This window comes from Haliotis cracherodii, unplaced genomic scaffold (genome assembly GCF_022045235.1).
Source record: "Haliotis cracherodii isolate W230 unplaced genomic scaffold, xgHalCrac1.p SCAF_25, whole genome shotgun sequence".
Lineage (NCBI taxonomy): Eukaryota > Metazoa > Mollusca > Gastropoda > Lepetellida > Haliotidae > Haliotis > Haliotis cracherodii.
The window spans coordinates 7077079-7092532 of record NW_027266281.1 but is presented as its reverse complement, the minus strand read 5'-3'; the positions used below and the strand labels follow the sequence as shown (position 1 = coordinate 7092532).

General features: G+C 38.6%; 1 pseudogene; it reads right to left on the bottom strand.

Moving 5' to 3' along the window:
- Positions 1-8073: 8073 nt before the first annotated feature.
- On the bottom strand, positions 8074-14091 carry LOC139472899 (uncharacterized; annotated as a pseudogene).
- Between the last annotated feature and the right edge of the window lie 1363 nt (positions 14092-15454).

The following is a 15454-nucleotide window of genomic DNA, read 5'->3' as shown; positions in this document are numbered from 1 at the left end:
GAAAAGAAATAAGTAAGGGAAAGGTGTCAGTAATGAATGTTGAATCTCATTCTTCACCTGTAAAGTTGGATCCCTCTACTACAGTTGCTGACACAGACATTTTTAAACAGATACATATCCATCCATCTACCCGTCCCCAGTGAAGTAAAGCCATGTAAACTTCCTCAGTGGGTTTTCTTTGTTATCTGACTGTCTTTGCTTTCAAGTGAAGCAACGCCCATGTGAGAAACAGGAATGAATGTAACTGCGTCATTTCTTTGAAATGAGTGGAAAAATACCAGACCAGATTTGAAAATCTTTGATCTCAACCTCGAAAGGAAGTAACTAAGAATTGATTGAGGTCGGAATGCAGTCGGCGAAGCTACATGCTTCATCGTTTAAAGATCAATATAACTCAGACTGCCTTGGAAGTTCAATCAGAGGCTACGATTGAGCGTTTGAGAGAACAAGTGTGCAAATCGATCGCAACTCTATGGAACTGCTTTTATGTACAGTGATACAGTGCATAATGTTTTTCCCACAATCATGGGATCCTGACACATCGGGCACAGTAGATGATGCCCCTTTGAATAGTTCAGAAATAACACCGAAGACGTTTTCTTTTACATTGATATGGTGATGACTTACCAAGGCTCCAAAATCGATGAAAATGTGATATTTAGCACATCCCTGCACTACTAAAAAATAAATTTCATGTGCTTTAAGTCCACTGGGTCACAGTTGATGGAGTTTCAGTCAAAACTACTCATGAATGTACTTATATATTTGATTTTGTTGTTTAATGTCGCACTCACCAATATTCAAGCTATTGCGATTTGTACATAATAGGATCTGGACGAGACAATCCAGTGATTCACATCATGAGCATCGATCTACGCAATTGGGATACGATTACACGCATCAACCAAGTCAGCGAGCCTGACCAACCGATCCCGTCAGTCACCTCTTACGACAAGCATAGCTGCCTTTAACTGGAAGTTTTGGTTGCTGAAGACCTATTCTGACTTTTTATATTTTAAATTAATAATGACCAAAGAGAGCTGAACAAAATAAAGTACTTGCTCGGGCAGTAGGGTAGCCTAGTAATCAGAGTGTTCGTACTGAAGACCCAGGTTCGATTCTATTGCTTGAATATTTATAAAAGCGGCGGATCAACTCAATCACTTTCTCTAATAGGACTCATAGCTTTGCGTGAACGCTGTATGCAACAGAGAACACATTATTTTAAAAGAAATAGAAATGTATGATACATTTGGGAAACCAAGCTATTTTATAAATTGGTAGTATATAATTATTAAGATGTGCCATCGATGGGGGTTGAAGTGAAACTTTAGAAGCGTTTCTTGTACCGGTATTGATCATCCAATCAATTATTGATCAGCATATCAAACAATGTTCTACGTCCCTGTGTCGAAACACCCCGCTGTCAACCAAGTTATCCATTGTGACCATCCGATCAATTAAAGCAAAACACTTGTTAGTTGTCAATGGCGGAGGTCAATCCAGTGTTTGAAAACGTGAGCATCGATTCACAAAATTGAGATATGATGAACCAAGTCTTCAAACCTGACAACACGATCCCTTAAGTGGCCCCTTTGAAAAGGCTGAGCGCGGCATTATACAAGCCCTCTCATGTTAGGAGATTATGTTTGCTACGTCTTTTGAAGTGAATAAAAAGTATGTTGGAGGTGATATGGTACTTAGTAAACTTTGGAGTAAATATTTGCTGATATAAAATTTCACGACTTATATTAAAGGAGATCTTAGAAAAAGAGAAGTTAAGGACATGTTAATGACTCTTACAATGTACATATTTACATAAAAAAGTCCCTGGTGATTTCTTTGTTATCTTAAAAGCAACACAGAACTGCCCTGATCCCACAATCATCACGAATTCAGGTTGTAACGTCTTTGCGGAGAGACGTCCGCCATATTGTCTTGTTAACAGTATATTAATCTACATCACAATAAAGTGATTTTCTGTTATTCTCGGCATATTGAAGACGCAAACTTAGATATTGTGTGGTCGTGGGGGTGTACTAGTTCATCAAACAAAAGTACCAAATGCGAGGTCTTGTAATTGCCAAGCGAAAAGGTCGATGTAGCGAGAAGGGAATTGAAAACCAACTGGACCAGTCGTTTTGTGTTCGTTGAATCCACACAAACTAAACAAACTTGGTTACGTAAATACAAATATAATGCATTGTTACATATAATCCATGACAGACTACCCTCGACAACAATTACAAAGGACCATGCACTTTTAATCAGATTACATGCTGAGATTATGTATTTGGCACAATTTTGGTGTACATAAATTCACATATTCAGTTCATGGTCTGGCGTACTTGAAAACCTTCTCTGATTCTGCAAGTAAAGTTCTCTCTTATTATATTCACAAAACATGCAGGATGAAGTTTGCTACATTTTTTAGGATACCAACCCCCTCTTTCCCTGAATACCTTATACCATCTCATCTTTCATTTACTCCACCCTGAAACCAGAATACTACTCAACACAAATCACAAAAGCATTGTGAAAAGGGTTTCGATTTCAAGTCAATTACTGAAAACATATGGAAAAAGAATACATATATAAAGGAAACTTTGGTGTACACCATTACAATTTTATATAAATATTGCATCTGCATAACAAATACGATTGTATATGAGTCCTTGGGTACCACATCGCTGAGGACTGAACACCCTCTTAATAGACCCCTGAAATCTTGTGTACCAAAAGGGGCCTCGCAGCCTCATTTGAGGTTACATTATTTGGAAACGAAAAGAGGATAGAAACGAAGATATCTTCGTCTTGAAAAATGAAAAATAAAAAAAAATATCCCGAGCATGAAATTGCCTGATTTGTGATGATGTCAATGTGAAAGAAGTATTTGTGTGTCAATTTTATTGGATATATTATTTTGACAAAAAACTGTTTTAGGTCCAATTTAATTGTATGAATTTGGTGTACATTTTGCGAGGAATTATAATTAAGTGTACTTTTAGTGTGATATCAGTTTGAATTCATGTATTTGTTGTTAAACAGATGGAGTTCATTCTTTATTTGTGTTGTAACCTGTTTGCGGAGAGACGTCCGTCATATTGTCTTGTTAACAGTATATTAATCTACATCACAAATTATTTGTAATAATTGGTAGTCAATGTTGTGATGATGGACGTTGACAAGACGAGTAGAGTTACTGTGCATGTAGTACATGAATATATAATACACATTGAAGAATGCTTCATACTGTGTGGTTAAAAAAAGGTTTCCTTTTTGCTACTGAACCCTTTTAGAATATATTAAGCCTTTTCACACAATAAAACGTGCATATGAATACGACACGTGAAGATTCCAGGGTAGAATAGGTCTTAAGCAGCCCATACTTGTCATTAAAGGTGACAATGCCTGTAGTAAAAGGCGACTAACGGGATCGGGTGGTCAGGGTCGCTGACTTGGTTTGATACATGTCATCAATCCCAATTATGTGGATCGATGCTTATGATGTCAATCTGTGGATTGTCTGGTCCAGACTAGATTATGTTACAGACCGCCGTCATGTAGCTGATTGCGGCGTTGAGCAACAAACAAACAAACAAACAAATATATGAATAAATACCGATTTTTTAGAAAAATGGCTGCTGATCGATAACCCAAAGGAATTGTAAAATGTTTCAATATTTTCACTATTACACGATGGGTCTCCAATACATAAAGGTTATTTTTAATAATATTGGTAATATTATAATTATATTATTGTTCTTTATCAAAGAAATAAAATTGATTAAAAAATAGAGATGTAAATAGGTAGTTTTATAAATTTGTAGTAGGATTATTACCAGAGACTGTGCACGTGAGTTGCTTTACTGCCCTTTTTCTGATCATTTGGTCGAGATTAAGATACAGCTGCCGCTTAATATTGATACGGTGTGTTGCTTATTGACAATAGCATGTTTAAAGAACATTACCAATCAAACCAAATGCCGTGTACAGAAAGGTCCTGATGAGGTTATTCATGGGTGCATGAACATCCTTATGGACCTGTGCTCCTTCACACCCCCAGCGCCAAATGAATACCAACACAATACTTAAAATGAAGATGAACAATTAAAATTAACCCTGGGCGAAAATGTATCGTTCCCACAACACAGAAAAGATAAAAATATATTAAACTTTTCCGCCTTTTCTTTTGTGTCAGCTTTCAGTCTGTCTGAACATCATCTGTCACATTTTGTGCGTTTCACACTTTCATTACAAATATTAATAGACGTTAAGAGGTAATATTTCAGAAAAAAGGTCTAATCAATTACCTGAAAGACAAATATACACAAAGGCAACTAACATTTCAGGTACAAAATTTTGTCCAACAGTTGTCTTGGAAAATCAGAAAAATAGTTATGCACCAATTATACAAAATCTCTGTTACAAGCAGAGTTGACGATTCCGATTTTATGTTGAACATTGTGTATGAATCACTATAAAAAAGTATGATACCATGCTCGATTTAATCTCAAAGGTTCTAACACCACCAAACGCTGGAGCTGCTGGGATAATGCTGGAAATAAAAAGAAAGTTGACTATTGGAAAGTTAAATTCATCCTCTTGTCATGCTGTTTTCTGGGGCAGTCCGAACGACAGTTATGTAGGACTGATTCTGAATGCTAGACATTGCCTTCCCCATCCATCTACAATCGGTTAAACGTTTTAAACACAAGAGACTATGTAAAGCCTATGTCATACAATCTCGGCCATCTGTTAGACATTGCAGAATCTTCTTTTGTTCAGTTTTCAACTTTTGAGCTGAGAACAGTGTCAAATATATTTATCGATTCGACGTCTGAAATGAAAGTCTGAAATGTTTTGCAACGATCGAGAAATGATTTTTTCTGATTAGCTAATTTATATTTCATCGGTCAGTCACAGTTTGACAGAGGCCGTTCCTAACCTGATTTGTTCCCAGGCCGATTATGTCCCGGGAGCGAACACAAAGATCTGATTTTCATGCCATAAACGCGGGTTCGTATCTCAGAATGGCGCCGTTTATGTTTCAAGGTTTTGATTGTATGTTTCAACAACGTGGTAAACGTCCAATATGTGTATCATTTAGACGTTCCCCGCACATTCATCTGACACGCCTTGTAAGAACTGAAAAACTGTTCGATGTTCTTTCTTTGAAGTTGTGGTCTAGGGGCAGACAGCTCCATGTGTAAGAGGAAATGCAATTGTGCCTCAACATATATACTTATAACAGTATTTATTTCCATGATAGGATCTTTAGGTTATGATGCATACTTAAAAATACAACAAAAGTCTTGCTGATGCTAACAGAAGATATATTTATTTGAATACAGAAATAAGACATTTTTCATTGACAAAACAATTTGACAAAGGAAGTTAGATTTCTTTGACTGGGAACTGAAAGAAAGTTTTTTATGTTGGCATTTAAGCGCAAAATATATACTGAAACGCCAATTAACATTGCATGAAAAGTTGTCAGTTAATGTCTGTAAAAATCCATCCAAATGGGATAAAAATAATTCATTATTGAATTGCTACCTTATGCCAAGATTGACAAGAAATCAGCGACACCAAGCCCTTGGACGATTGCAAGGTTGACAAACCGCCCGGCAAGTAGCCAATGCATTTCAAGTCCATGTAAGGACCATATACAAGCTCCAGCAACGGTACCAGACCACCAACACTACAGATGACCGACCACGTAGTGGAAGACCAAGGGTCACCACCCGACGAGAGGATCGTCAGATTGTGCGACAGCATCTTCAAAATCGCTTTGTTTCTGCTGCGGAAACTGCTCAACAGACCATAGGGACACACCAGCAACACATTAGTGTAAACACCATGCATCGACGATTGACGAGCAGACACCTCTACTGTAACAGGCCACACCAAGGACCCATTCTGACACCACGTCATCTTCAGTGGGCAACACAGCACCAGCATTGGCGCCACCAGCAGTGGAGAAGAGTCTTCTTCTCAAACGAGAGCCGTTACTGTATCTCAACAGCAGATGGCAGAGAGTCTGGCGACGCCGTGGGGAACGTTATTCGGATGCTTGTGTTGTTGAGAGAGACTCGTTGGGTGGTCCGAGCATCATGGTGTGGGGTGGAATTTGTCTTGCACCCTCTGTCAGTCCAGAACATCAGTCCAGGGAGAGACAATGGTGTCACTGCAGCTCGGAACATTGATCAAGTTTTGAGACCACACGCCATACCTAATTTGGCATGTCGCCGCAACCACAAGTTTCAGCATGATAATGCCTGTGCCCACACTGCACGAGCAACAAGAGACTTCCTCCAGCAGAATGGCATCAGAACCATGCAGTGGCCTGCCCTCAGTCCCGATATAAATCAGATGAGCACCTGTGGGACGAGATTCAAAGACGGCTGAATGACGTCCGACCAAGGCCGACAACTGCAGCTGAACTGCGTCTGGCGTTCCTCAGAGCGTGTGCTCAATTGCCTATGGCTTCATCACTCGCCTCAGTTATCCCATGTATAGACGTTGCAAAGCAGTCATCAACGCACATGGCGGACACACGAGATACTGACTTGTGATGCCATTTTCTCAGAGACTTGTGTTGTGTTTCACTTTAAGAACATTTGACACTTTAATTTCAACCTTGATGATCAGTTGTACCAAGTGTCATCCTTTTAATATGTCTCAAAGTGTTTGGACAAATACGGTTTCTCATATATCTATCCATGGTGGGGTTTATTATGCAGTTCAGTATATATATTTTCAAAATAATGGCAGTTGTAGTGAATCAAATTGGTTGAAATGTTTGCTAATCAAAGTACATTGTGATTTCTACATGCGTAATGTCACTTTTACTTACCGCTGACTGTGTATTTTTTTCGGTTCATTGAGGCATGAATAAAAAAAACGATGTGCAAACTGTTTTAGATCCTTCGGTCTCAAGGGTTGTATAGACAGGGAATATGCATGAATTTCACTAAATGCCCAGTGCATGGCGATACACATGAGCAGAAAGGGAATTCCCTCAAAAATTCCCTCGCATGTAATACTATGATTCCACGACGTTCTGTAGTAATAAAAGTAGTTGGCTTCAGTGAGCATGGCTTACTTTTTTACATTCAATGAATGCAAAAACACGTGAACAATTCAGCTAATCAGAATGCAGGAATTCAATGAACAGAAGGAAAATTTAATTATTTAGTCTTGTTATTAATTTCCATTCTTGTAAACGAATGTAATATATCCATTGTTCACAACTACAGCTATTGTAGTCCTGATATCAAAACACAATAGCCTGCACAACATGTCGTTGCTTCTGGTATTAAAAATATATTAATGTTTTAATCTTTGGATTCAACCAAATGATATCGATTACATATATTAGTGGTTGAACAACAAAGAGCACTTTCAGTAATCCAATGTGTCATACATCCATTCTATTAAATAAATACCCTAGACCATGTTGCCATGATGTCTGGCATCGCATGTCTCTTGCTTCAGTGGGATAAACATTTGAAACGGAAGAGACTTTCCACAGCCAGTAGGAAGTACTGCCATGAATATTGACCGTCCTGTTCCTTTCATGTGACATTTGATAAGAACATTTGATCGTCATGACGTCGAACACGAGGATAATGTCATACCATCATAAAGGAGGAAAGGTTACATAGCAAATACAACAAGTTTTCAAGTTGCATCCCTTTTGGAATCGATAAATACTATCCGGAAGTTATCAAAGCAAATTGTGTTTGCTATGGTTACATTGAGTCATAAACATAAAAAACGATGGATAGCATTTTGCGCAATATTCTGGCAATATTCCAGCTTTACGTCTTTGAAACCGCAACTTAACCAGAATGAGTTCTACACAAGCCCAGTGATTGCCATATTTAGTTGTAATTGAAACACGTCACCAATTGTATCACGATGTTATACCTGTACAAAAAAACAATATCTGATACTCCACTGACTGCGCACAATGTTCCCATAGCTTTGAATGTCCAGAAACAGTATTTAGCTCTGCTGTGGGATGCAGGGGTTGTTACCGAGAGTCAGTTGATACTGACAACAACATCATATGGTGATGTGCTCCGAGGTGACGTTGGCGTCACCACTGATACGGACGTCTTCTCGGATCTCATTCGGGTATCTGTCTGTGAAGTTGTTTATGCTTGATCCATCTACAGCTAGCTGCAATGAATCAAATGGAACATCTTAGATTATCCAGTGTATTACGTTTCCATTGTGTTCTATTGGAACCACAGCTTCTACTGGACACAATTACAACTGTCTAACCACATTTCTCTCTTTATCAAAAGACATTCTGTGCAATGTTTTTGATAGGAGACATGGATATGGTGACGACAAGTACGAAACAAGGCTAACATGGCGAAATGGTGCAAGGGAATTCATCATAGTTGTAATGCAGGATGTAACGTAAACAGAATGAAAAAAGTTGCATCTTGATTTTACAATGAAAAGTCACATTCTTCTGATTAAGGTGACTCAATTAATAGCCATTCAAAGTTAAGGACAAACGCACTCATTTACTAATAATATTTTTTTCCCTAAGAATGACATATGTATTAAAATTTATTTATTATTTAAGTAATTCATTTTCGAAAATAGTACGTTTTTTTATTTTCAATTCTTAAATAAGGCAGAAAAATCACAAAATATATCATTGAGAATTGTTACATCCAATGACGGGGGGGGGGGGGGGGGGGGGTCCTAAAATGTCCTGACTGATTTGTATTCTTTCTTTGTCAACCCTTGAAAGTTGCAAAAAAACCCGGAAAACCCGGTACAGTAAGGGTGACATGCCCTGACATGACTTAAATGCACATCCAAGAGGCCTAAACCTACTTTGCACACTCCTATGGGAAACGATACTAAATAAATGAAAACTGCCGCTCAACAGGACAATGAATTCACTGATAGGACCGCTACAATTAAGCGTGCAATGTACTTTTTTCATTCCCACTTATCACCGCTGGTAGCACCTACAAATCTGCTGGACACTTTGGATGTTATAGAGTGGGTAATTGCCTTCACTGCTTCAGAAACATTTATGTCTTATCTAACTGTTGATCAGACAGATGCCAACCCAGACACAGTAATTACTACTAGGTTTGTGATGGTGACAAGGCTCAAGAAGAGGACGTGCGAAAAAACAACAACATACCATGTACATGCCCTGGTCCAGTTGTATCTCCACCAAAGACTCGGAACCCACTGCCAATGGGACCGGCGATAGCATAATCTCTGTTTCCCACACCCAGGAGAAGTGTGAGTTGAATACTAGCTTGTTTTGATCCAGTCGGAAGCCAATATGATACAGACATTTCCTCCTCCACGAACATCAATAGATACTCTAAACAATCGGCAACAAATTGTTGATGTAAACTTTGAAATATATTTCCAGATCGAATAAAAAACAGGTACGAATTATGGAAATGACGATGGTGGTCCTCTAGTGTCTCTTTTAATCTGGAATGTTCATTCGAAGTTTGCTTTCATTGAACAAAAATATATGCATTTGGAACAAAGTGATTCATTTCCTGAAGAGATTGGAAGAAAGACTGTTGTTTTTATTTATAGCCAATCAAATTGTGAACATTGACTGACTTTCTGACAAATCGATCTGTATATTCCATCAGTGGCCACTGTGAAAAAATGCCCTGTTAAAAGATGGATGGATGATGAGATTCGATAACAAATGCTTTAATACTGGTCTAAAGTTCTTTATATGCATGAACGACGACTCCCTAAATTAGCTTATAACATGCTTTTATATTCAGATAGCATGTGATATAACTTGGAGATCGCATGGGGGATAAAGTCCGGGTGGGGGGATAAAGTCACCGTGCCTGACCACTCGAAAAGTTGCGTCGCAAGCATGTTGCTGGGGAACAACTCTAACCTGGAATTCCCACGGAGCCAATTACGCACTTAATACATGTGACAACATTCTCTAAGTAGTCACGCTTATTCTTTTCTAAACTTTTCCTTTACTTTAGTCGTTGGAGTGATGTTTATTGCCGCTTTGAAACTTGTTGAATTCCCACAAGGCACGACCATGAGGAAGTTCATCACCTATGTTAACAAAGAAAGGGTACTAAAAATGTTTCACAAGCTCGATAATTTCTGAATCCTTTGCAAACACTTACAAACACTTTTTAGGTGATGTTTCTTTAACTCAAATGGATGTTTTTTTATTTTGCTTTGAATTTTGTCTTTCGGAATGTTTGGAAAACATTCTTGATTTCTTTTGCCATCAAACATTTTTATTTGCTGATCAAAACAAGAGTCATCCGAAGATGACATATCCCCCCCGACGTGGCAGGTCGGTAAACTGTGTGTACCTTCAAATGTATTTAGATTATTGGCAAGGAAACCTTTTTCCTTGATGCCAAAACCAGAAATGTAATGAAGGTTATTAGATATTGCTTCATGTAGCTCACTTTCTGATGATCTCATGAAATTGTAATAACAATTACTTCGTAGAATCGTATATGAATAGCTCTGTAGTAGCCTCATGACACAAGGGCATAAAGAAAATGTACTAGGGATTGTCAAAAAAACAAACCTAAACATCTTCTTTCATCATATGTCAGGGGCTACAAATTTAAAAGATCTAAAATCTATCAATAGCAAACTGCACTACCAGTGAACATGATTGATATTTGCATAAGGTTTGGTGAATCTCTGTCACGTGGTTTAGAAAATATGTTCCAGACAAGGACATAACCTAAAGTTCATCAATTTTCAATTTAAATTGAAAAAAATAATAAGTAAATAAATCTGTTAATAGCATAACCTGCTTGATACTTGTGAACACGTTTGAGAAGTTTTGAGAAGTTGTATGGTTGGGGAGATATGGTCATCATATTTCCATGGAAACGAAAAAAAAGTGTACCAAGTTTTGGGAAGCTAGATTGTACGGTTTAGGAAATATGCTCCGGACAAGAGCACTACCCTCAAATTTCCTAAGTTGATGATATTTCCATGGAAATGACAAAAATATAAAATTCTAAAAATCTCTAAATAACTAAAGGCACTTCTACTGAGCCTGATTGGTAAGTGTACCAAGTTGTAGGAGGTTAGGTTGTACCGTTTAGGAAATATGCTCCGGACAAGAGCACTACCCTCAAATTTCCTAAGTTCATCATATTTCCATGGAAAATGACAAAAATATAAAACTCTGAAAATCTCTAAATAGCAAAAGGCACTTCTACAGAGCCTGATTGGTAAGTGTAGCAAGGTTTGGGACGCTAGGTTGTACGGTTTAGGAAATATGCTCCGGACAAACAATGATTACAGACGGACAGACGGACGGACAGACAGACGGACGGACAGACGGACATACTGATGGCTATATCCCCCCGTCATTATATGTCGGAGGGATAAAAATCTGGCTAAGACTTTATCAATTGTAGAATAACATGTCTCTATCTCAGCAGTGTAGTGTGATGTTCTTATATGCTGTTTATGGAACACAGTAGCACACATTTGTATTGCCAACGCAAATGCTTTCAGTTTCATATGCATTTTATTGTACGACTGCCTTTGTTGTTTCTGACACGTGCTTTCGGTGGAAGCATATCGAATTCCCATTACACATTCACTTCCACATACTGTTCGTTCCCTCTCTTGCATGGTCACAAGAATCGTGAAATTTTACACAAGGGCAGACCGAACTGGATCAAGTTGCAAAGTTCTGCTAGTTCTGACATTGCCTATCTAAGTGTGTAATCCCACGTACACAACATGTCATTGTGGTCTTTTTTTATACTTATAGGAATTTTATTTGGTCGATATGATTGAGTCCATCTCATCTCACCTATACATCTTGTCACAATTATTAATGATACCTTCATACCAAACGTTCATCCTGTACCACATAACCATCTTACCGGGTTGTCCCAACTGTACTGTTCCCACGGGCCGACAGAACCGTTCCAATTTCCTGTCAACTGACAAACTCTGTGGTTTCTATCTGTGCACATCATGAAGTTGTCCTTGCAAGTGTATTCTGCAACTGCTCCTTCATACACACCGTCATAATGAATCTCAGCATTGGCAACAGAAGGTGGTGCGTCACAACCAATTAAACTCAGTCATATAACATATTGGTTGATTTTAATCTCACAGTAAGTACATGTATGTTTAACCAATCTGTCATTATTGGGATTTTGGAGTTGGATCTTTCTACCGATTGCAATAGATTAATGGGCCCGCTCAACTAATGATATATATCAGAGATCACTGTCAGTTACGAAATCATACACGTACGTTGAAACCCTACTTCTTGTTTCAGTTATTGTTCTTGGGTTAGGTTGGGTCGCTATCAACACGATCAATATATATCACACGATTATTATTGTACTAATTGCAAGTGTGCGTGTGTGTGCGTGCTTGCGTGCGTCCGACTGTGGGTACTAGTCATGATTAATAACTTATTCTTTGCTGGCTGACTGAAATGCCATTTTGCAGTTTAACATGTGTGCCACACTCTGACTAGTCCTTGCTTTATCCCCTGAATACCCAGCGCCAGACAGGGAAACAACAAATACCAGGTTTTGACATCTTTTGATGTTACACAGCCGGGATCGAAACACCGACCTCCAGGCAGATTCTTTGTCCTTGAAAAAGTCATTCGTGACAAACACTTTCTCTTATGGCATATCATGTCAGTCCAAGCCAAATGATTTCAATAAAATATAACGTACAATAGAATTAACTTTCTTTTACCAGTAAAAGATTTACCTGTCTCACATGATGTCCGTCCGAGTCGATCTAATTGGCACCTGGACGTAGGACAACGTGTCTTCGAACAGGCGCCAGCGAGGGACTATTTATAAACAATACATACATATGGTGTTAAGTGTCCTTCCAATACTCATGATTCAGAAATTTAGCACAGCCCAATCAGCTTATCTCAAATTGTCAAAACGAGTATCTCTCAGCTGAGGCTGTTCGGGAGTGTTTCACTTTTATGCAGACAACGATTATCTGTCGAAATAAATCCCATCAGGCATAAAAGGCAATGACAGTTATGTAAACGGATCACTATAAATCAGTGATGACACCGGGTTAGCGTGTTTTTCTCATTGCTGGTGTTTACACATATTAAACACTTAAAACTAACCCACATGTCATTAAGCCCAATCACTTTGGCCCGAGATGTTCAGAGTTAGTGATTAAAATTTAACATCACATCAGCAATATTTCAGCCATATCATGACGAGATTGGTAGGTTGGTCCGTTGCTCAGTTGTATAACGCTGCAATATTCCAGTTATATGAAGGCAGTCTGTAAATAATCGGACCCTAGAAGATCCGGGTAGAATAGGTCTTCAGCAACCCATGCTTGCTGTAAAAGGTAACTATGCTTGTAGTAAAAGGCAACTAATAGGATCGAGTGGTCAGACTCGCTGACTTGGTTGATGCATGTCATCGATCCTAATTGCGTGGATTGATGCTCATGATATTAATCACTGGATTGTCTGGTCTAGACTCGATATTTTACAGACCGCCGTCATAAAGCTGGAATATTGCTGAGTGTGGCGTTAAACAAAAAACAGCCAACCAACCAACTTTAAATAATTGAGTCTGCACTTAAGGCTTCAGTGGCGAAAGTTATTGTAGACCAATGACAACGATCATTTTTCGCAAATACAAGACCAATGTGTTATGAATGTAAAGAAAATTACATCTACAGTGGTTTTGACATTTGGAGCTCAAAACGAAAATGGGATAAATTAGTAAATTATAATTTAACTACCTCAGGCCAGTGGTTGATGTCACTGTAGAGAAATCCTGGCCGCGTGGTGATGGCCACTAGATGACTTCTGTTGCTGTTGACTTCACATATGCGGGTCTTGGTCTCAAAGTTGAAGGACATGCAGACTGAAGACATCAGACATTCCGATGCACAGGAATAGAGAGACGGTGACCTTACTTTCCTAAACACGTAATGTTTCATATGCGCATCTACCTCCACAACAGAAGTTGCATTAAAGCAAGTGCCGCAACTGCCTAATCCTCCCCCAATCAAGACAAGGACTACGGTAAAAAGACAAATTTGCATTTTCCTCTTTTGTGAGAAAAGAAATAAGTAAAGGGAAAGGTGTCAGTAATGAATGTTGAATCTCACACCACTCACACCCTGTGCCAGCTACATGCTTTATTGTTGAAAGATCAAAATAACTAAATTTGTTTTGGATGTACAATAAGAGGCTACGGTTGAACGTTTCAGCGGAAAAAGCTAATTTCACATAATGAACAAGATTGCAAAATCGACCTTAACTCTATTGAACTGCTTATGTGTACAGTGATACAGTGCTAAAGGTTTTCAGTTCGAATTGAGAACTTATGGCATAAGAAATTTGCCATCACTAAAATTGACCTGACTTCCTGATTCCGTCAGTCGCGTCTTACGACAAGCATAGTCGCCATTAACGGTAAGCATTGGTTGCTGAAGATCTACTCTAACGATTTATGTGTTAAAAAAATAATGACCAATGAGAGCTCAACAAATTATAATACTTGCTCGGGCGGTAGGGTGGCCTAGTGGTCACAGTGTTTGTGCTGAAGACACAGCTTCAATTCCCTTGCTAGAATATTTGTAAAAGCGGCGTATCAACTCAATCACTCTCTATTACTGCTAATACAATGTTTCATGATAGAAACGTATAATATTGCGAGAACTCTGTATGTAACAGAGAACACATTAATATTTCAAAGAAATCTCGTCACGCTTGGTTCAATTCCCGACATGGGTACAATGTGTGAAGCCCATTTCTGGTGTCCCCCGCCGTGATATTCTTGGAATATTGCTAAAAGCGGCGTAAAACCATACTCACTCACTTTTACAGAAATAGAAAATAAGATACATTTGATAAACAAAGCTGTTTGTTGGTTGTACATAATTATTAAGATGTGCCATCGATGGGGGTTAAGTAAAACTTTTGAAGCATTTCTTGTTGTACCGGTAGCACCTGCCATATTTTGTCTGACAAACGCACCCAGCAGTACTGCTGCCATACAACAAAGAGCATGTAAACATTCGAGTATGAAACATCAAATCGATTATTGATCAAACAATGATTTACTTCGTTGTGTTGAAACACCCCGCTGTCAACCAAGTCATCCAGCACGACCATCCGATCAATTAAAACAAAATACTTGTTAGTTGACAATGGCCCAGATCTCTCCAGAGTTTGACAACATGAGCATTGATTAACACAACTGAGATACGTTGAACCAAGTCATCAAACCTGACTACACGATCCCCTGGGTGGCCTCTTAGGACAAGCGAAGCGTGGCATGAAACAACCCCTTTCATGTTGGGAGATTATGTTTGCTACGCCTTTCGAAGTGAATGAAAAGTATGTTGGAGGGGATTTGGTACGAAGTCTTAGTAAACTTGGAAATATTGGATGATGTTTCAC